This window comes from Adiantum capillus-veneris, chromosome 26, assembly GCF_014529385.1.
Source record: "Adiantum capillus-veneris isolate H3 chromosome 26, ASM1452938v2, whole genome shotgun sequence".
Lineage (NCBI taxonomy): Eukaryota > Viridiplantae > Streptophyta > Polypodiopsida > Polypodiales > Pteridaceae > Adiantum > Adiantum capillus-veneris.
Window position 1 is genome coordinate 104,812,151 of NC_140956.1, and position 7,071 is coordinate 104,819,221.

The following is a 7,071-nucleotide window of genomic DNA, read 5'->3' on the forward strand; positions in this document are numbered from 1 at the left end:
ACTAGTGTGGAAAAGGCTAGCCAAATCTCTCGGACATGCTTTATGGCCCCTACCACTTGTCACACATGCTAATGGGAACTTACTGAGGCATGCCAAGGTAGGTACATATGAGGCTGCACTGCTTGCTACTCCGTTCACCAATATTGTTGCCAAAAAGTAATGCTTAAAGCAGGCTGCAATAATAGCCAATGTGAATGACCTATTTGTTTGACGGTAGAAAGGTAGAACATTGCCAGCTACAATTGTTGCATATGCCACTCTAGGGGAACAAGTGGTGGGTGTTGGACCTATTGTTGTTGGGTTTTAGTTAAATATCAGCCTGGTTGATTTTGTGGCAAAGCTGCCCGAGCAAGTTGTCAATCTAGTGCAATTGGTTGGCAGCATATGACCAAAAGTCAACACTCCTTAGATGCACACATTTTGAACCCGAGTCTTGATATGTGCGCCTAACAAGATGCTTTCCATACCTCTATGCTACATGCTTGGACTTGCACAAGTAAAGGTTATCTTGTTGATGTTGCCTCCCCAAAAAGCGTCGCGATTAGCACTACTACCAAGTCAATATTTAACCAATACCCTTCTACTGTGTGGCTTGGCTTGCCTTCAATTGTGCAATGAGGACAGTTCTTCAGAACGCTTCTAAAGGAGTGTTTTTTTGTCTAAAAGGACTATTTCATACAAAGTTAACGTTTCTTTTCTTCAAGTTGGTCTCTGTTACCATATACATGTGGTAGTGATGTGTGTGAACACACTAGGACCGCCGGGGCATTTTTTCCCTCTTTAGGAGGTTTTTTCCCCCGTGCATTGTATATACGCCCATCACTCTAGGGCTATCTATCTTTCCATTGCATACTAAGTAACACACTCTCTATTGTGTGCCTTGAGCTTCCTTCGTCTTCTCCAAGCTGTGTGTGTTTCTCTGCAACCCTAATTCCAACAATTGGTATCAGAGCAGGTCACGTCCTCCCGGGCTTAGTCGCCAGCTGCTCCAGCACACGCCTGCTCACTTTCTCCGATTTCAGTGAGCTTTGGCGAGCGTTCACAGGTCGACAAATATTTTGGGACTCCGTTTCCACTACGGGCAGTACTGCACAGCCTATTTCGTCATTTTGTGCAGATTTTCTGTCAGTGCCGTTTTCTGCATAACAGGTGCCTTATAGTCTTCTACGGGTTGTGCTATATAGCACAAGTTGTTCCCGCTCCATTTCTCCTATTTTCGGGCAGTTTTCACATCAGGTGCAGCATTTACCATGGCTGACAACAACAACACAGATGTGTTCAAGATGTTTGCTGCTGAGGACAGGTTGGATGGGGACAACTACCCTATGTGGGCTTATATGATGCAACATGTTCTTGTGTCAAAAGGTGTCTGAAACATTGTGCAGGGCATTGATGTACGTCCTGGTTCTGAAGATGTAGGCGATGTTGAGGATGTTGCAGGTCTTGCTGCAAGGATTGCAGCTGTTAGAGTTGTTTTGCCTACCGCAGAACAAGCTCGTTGGGATGTTAAGGATGCGCAGGCTCATGCATTGATTGCGTTGTCTGTGAAGCGCACCATTATTCCTCACATCCGTTCAGCAAAATCTGCAAAACAGGCTTGGGATATTGTAGTAGGTCTTTATGCAAGCCGCAATGAGGCTAAAATTGCTTTGCTGCGTAAAGAGCTAGAGTCGAAGATTATGCATGAGGAAGATGATATGGACACTTTCCTTGCTAGTGTCAAGGATATCAATGAGCAACTCATTTCTGCAGGTGAAGTCATTTCGGACAGTTCCCTTGTGCAGACTCTTCTTGATGCCTTACCAGATTCCTACCAGACTTTTGCTAGTACTTGGAGACTGATGACCCAAGGAAATCCTAAAGTTGTCAAGTTTGATGCATTATGCACATTGCTGTTGCAAGAGTCACTTTCTAGAAAAAACAGGACTAGGCAGCGTGCAGTTGAACAGGCTTTTATTGCTTCTCAAAGAAAGGGTGGTAACAGTAATGCAGCCACTTCTTATGGTTCTGCTGCGAGTGGCAAAAATTCTGTTCCTAATGCTTCTGGTGGCAGCACTTCGTCTGGCAATTTTGGTGATAAGGGCAAAAAGAAGATGCGTTGCCATTATTGTAAAGCCAATGATCACTTGATCAAGTCGTGTCCTAAGTTGAAGGCCAAAGAGGCTAAGAAGAAAGAGGGTGGTTCCACTGCAAATGCTGGTTCCACTACAAATGCAGCCATTGTTGAGTCTTCTGTGAAAGGAGATTGTGATGTTGATGTTGATGCAGAATGGGCTTTTAGCGCAGAGTGCACTTACAATCCTGCTGTCCATGATGCATGCTTGTCAGTTGCTGCAGATTCACATGTGTGGTATTTCGACAGTGGTGCTACAAAGCACATTACCTCACATCGTGAAGTGTTTACCTCTCTCGAGTCTGTCCCTCATGGGAATTCAGTCACTTGTGCCAACAACGCCTCTTATCCAGTTCAGGGAGTTGGAAAGATTGTGCTCACTGCTGCTAATGGCAGTTCCTTCACACTTGTTGATGCACTTTATGTACCTGGGATCAAGAAGAATCTCTTGTCTATATCCGCACTTGCTAGACTTGGACTTGTAGTCAAATTTGTGGATGACAGATGTACAGTTCATGATCTCAGTTTTGGTGATGAAATTGTTGCATCTGGGCTTTTGTGCCGTGGGCTGTATAAGCTCACTTTGTATGACAAGTGTGGACAAAATTTTGCAAATGCTGTTGCAGATTCAAGGGCTATTTCAGATGCAAAACTTTGGCATGCACGTTTTGGTCATCTGAATTTTGCCAGTTTGCTACGTTTGCAGAAATTTGATATGGTTGCTTCTTTGACGCCTCTTGAAGCACCTGTCAAACATGTTTGTGAAGGCTGTATTCTGGGTACAATGCAGGGTTCTAAGTTTCCAAAGGATGGTTCAGTTAGGGCCACATGCAGGTTGCAGCTTGTGCATAGTGATGTTTGTGGGCCCATGCAAACTCCGTCCTTGGGCAATTATCTGTACTTCGTGACTTTCATTGATGATTACTCCAGGCATGCATGGGTATTTCCGCTTAAAGCGAAGTCCGAAGTTTTTATGTGCTTCAAACAATTTTTGGCTATGGCTGAAAATGTCTCAAAATGTACTATGGGCACCCTCCGTTCCGATCGAGGGGGGGAGTATATGTCTCATGAATTTAATGCATTTCTGGCTAGTCGTGGGATAAAACACCAATGTACAGTGCCTTATACACCTCAGCAAAATGGTGTTGCTGAGAGGAAAAACAGGTCACTAACGAAAATGGCACGATGTATGGTCAAAAGTCAAGCTTTGCCGCATTCTTTTTGGCTTGAGGCCATCATGTGTGCCACTTATGTACTTAACAGGTGTCCTACGAAAGCTTTGCAGTCTATTACTCCATATGAAGCATGGCATGATAGAAAACCTTCTATTGAGCACATGCGTGTTTTTGGCTGTTTGGCATATGCTTTGGTGCCACAAGTGCAGCGCAGAAAATTGGATGATAAGGCTGTCAAATGTATTTTTGTTGGTTATAGTGCTGAAAGCAAAGGTTACAGGTTGTATCATCCGCAAACAAAACGTATTCTGGTTTCACGGGATGTAGTGTTTGTGGAAGACTCTGTTCAGCCCTTGCTGTCATGTACTAGAGACAGTAATGTAAGCTCACAGGACATTTATGACACTTTGTTGCCTCTTTTCAGTGGTGGAAATACGAATGTAAGTTCCAATGAGGCAAATGTACAGCCTATGGGGGTTTCTGAAAATGTTTTAGAACAGCCTATTACTGATGCAGATGTACATGATGTACTTGATGAGGAAAGGGCTGAAAATGAGCAGGCTAGAGGTATGCCAAAATGGCTGGTGCACACTTTGCGTGACAGTAAATTGGATGCACCTTTATCTAGTCGTACTCATTCAGGCTCTCGCCATGCATCTTATGCATCAGATTGTTATGCTTTGGCTGTGTCTAGTTTACATGATGTTGAGGAGCCTCTGTCTTTTGATGAAGCACAGAATTCAGAAAATTGGATTGCTGCCATGAAATCAGAATATGATGCACTTATAGAGAATGACACATGGACTTTATGTGATTTGCCTCTTGGCAAAAAGGCCATTGGTACGAAGTGGGTTTACAAGTTGAAACGCAAGCCGGATGGTGAGATCGATCGCCATAAGGCTCGACTTGTTGCAAAGGGTTATGCACAACAAAAAGGCATAGATTATGAAGAGACTTTTGCTCCCACTTGTCGTATGACTACTGTGCGTTTTCTATGTGCATTGGCAGCTCATTTTGGTTGGGATGTACATCAATCAGACATTGTTACTGCTTTCTTGAATGGTGACATATTTGAGGAAGTTTATGTAACGCAGCCTCGCGGTTTTGTCATAAAAGGACAAGAGGACAAAGTGTGCAAATGTAAGAAGGCTTTGTATGGGTTGAAGCAATCTCCTCGTGCTTGGTATGAGAAAGCTGACACTCATTTGGTTAAACGAGGCTTTCGTAACAGTCCAACAGAAAGCACATTGTATGTAAAGCATGAGGATGATGTATTTCTCATTGTGGTTCTTTATGTTGATGATTTGCTAATCACTGGACCAAATGAGAGACATATTGCTGAATTTAAGGCTGATTTGAATGCTACTTTCAAGATGAAAGATTTGGGGCTGTTGCATCATTACTTGGGTATACAGTTTAAGCAGTGTGATGGTGGTATTGCCTTGTGTCAGAAAAGTTACATAGAGACATTGCTATGTAAGTTTGGACTTGAGGATTGCAAACCTATTGCCACTCCCATGGAAACAGGTTTGAAGTTGAGTCTACATGATGCTGGCGATCCTGCTGATGTCACTCTTTACCAAACTACTGTTGGCTGCCTCATTATGTATGCAACACGAGGCCAGATATTCAGTTTGCAGTCTCGCAGGTCAGCAGATTTATGCATAGCCTAGGGTCTAAGCATTGGCAGGCTGTCAAGAGGATTTTCCGCTACCTTAGTGGCACTTTACATCTTGGCTTGTTTTATCCCAAGGGGGGATCATTGCCGCCAGACTTACATGCTTTTTCGGACTCAGATTGGGCTGGTTGTTTTGACACGCGAGTGTCCACAAGTGGTTTTTGTTTCATGCTTGGCAGTTCATGTATATCATGGTTGATCAAGAAGCAACCTACTGTGGCCACTTCGAGTTGTGAGGCTAAGTACAGGGCAGTCTTCACAGCTACGGTTGAGTGTGTATGGCTCAGACGCCTTATGGCTGACTTGGGTGTTGGACAAGACACTGCCAACACTATCTACACTGACAGTCAGAGCGCATTGGCAGTTGCGAGGAACCCAGTTTTTCATGCTCGCACAAAGCACATTGAGGTGCATTACCACTATGTCAGGGAGAGGCTCTCAGCAGGAGAGATCAGCTTGGCTTATGTGCCAACACAGGACAACCTTGCAGATCTTTTCACAAAGGCATTGTCTCGTGAGAAGCTTGAAGCTTTCTGCAAAGCTTTGGGCTTACTCCCCTTTGTGGACTGATCCTGTCCTCAGGGCATGGCACTTCCCTTTACTCATGTGCCAGCTCTCATTCACCGCATCACTCCAGGGGGGATTTGTTACCATATACATGTGGTAGTGATGTGTGTGAACACACTAGGACCGCCGGGGCATTTTTTCCCTCTTTAGGAGGTTTTTTCCCCCGTGCATTGTATATACGCCCATCACTCTAGGGCTATCTATCTTTCCATTGCACACTAAGTAACACACTCTCTATTGTGTGCCTTGAGCTTCCTTCGTCTTCTCCAAGCTGTGTGTGTTTCTCTGCAACCCTAATTCCAACAGTCTCGTGGGGTTGTTTCATCTGAAGGTGGAGCTTTGGAATGCATCGCAAAGGTCTCTTACAATGTAGAAAATTCTACTTCTTCTTCTCAACAAGCTATGAAAAATTTTCTCCTACCGTCTGTATTTTCTATTTTCTAAAATGAGAGGAGGAAATGTAAAACAAAGATAGTGCTTCTTTTACTGCTATTTTGCTTCTTATCAACAACAAAATTTTACTGCTACATTTTGTCTTTCCCATCTTCTAAAACGATAAGAGGAAATGGACAAAAAAAATAGTGCTTCTTTTACTGCTATTTTGCTTCTTATTCTTCTTCTTCTTAATCATATTTTGCATCTTCTTCTTCTTCTCATGTGATTAAGGCAATCAATATTTGATTTCTTCTCCCAAAACCACATTGTTTAATTTAATCCAAGCAGGGTTCTACACTTTATGTATGCTTCTCGCTCTAATTAAGTAATTTCCATAACCACATGCGATGCCATGCTCATCCTACTATGATATCAACAAGTCATATTGATATTAACAAGTACTAATTACTCTATTAATGGCATTTGCTTACTGTATAAAATGTAATGGATCTTACGAACCCATTTGTGGAGCTTTTCCTCATAACAAATTTATGAAGGATTTCCTTCGTGTAACTTGAAATATGCAACATCAAGAAGGAATAAAATAACATAATTAAACATATTAAAATAGATTTATAAAGTTGCATCGATTTTTGGTATATAATTGCAAAGATCTATGTTTTTGGGTGGAAAATCATGCACCTTGCTTAAATACCAGGTATTGGTTGATATCTATGGCTGCTCATTACCAGGAGCCTGGCGATAGCTCCGATACAACTGCTAAGTTGGAAGAGCTAAGTTCTTGCAAAATCCATGAAAGAGCATACAAAATAGCAAATACAACTGTACATACCTTGAGAAGAGCAAGGAAGAGAGCAAAGAGTGAAATGGAGAGGGAACGAGAGCAAGAAAGCATGTGCATGCACACCTTGTCGAGTGGAGTGATGCACATTGTGAGATAGAAGAGGGAAGAGGAGAGGAGAAGAGAGACATGGAGCAGTAGTTACAATCTCCCCCCATGCAAGTGAGCATTTCCCTCTTGCACATATTTATTTATAGATATAAGTTAATGCTCAGTAATGAATACAACTATCCGCTTTGACATCAAATAAATATTTCTTGTAAGAGCTCTCCACTAAAAAAAATGTCCATAAATCAACCGT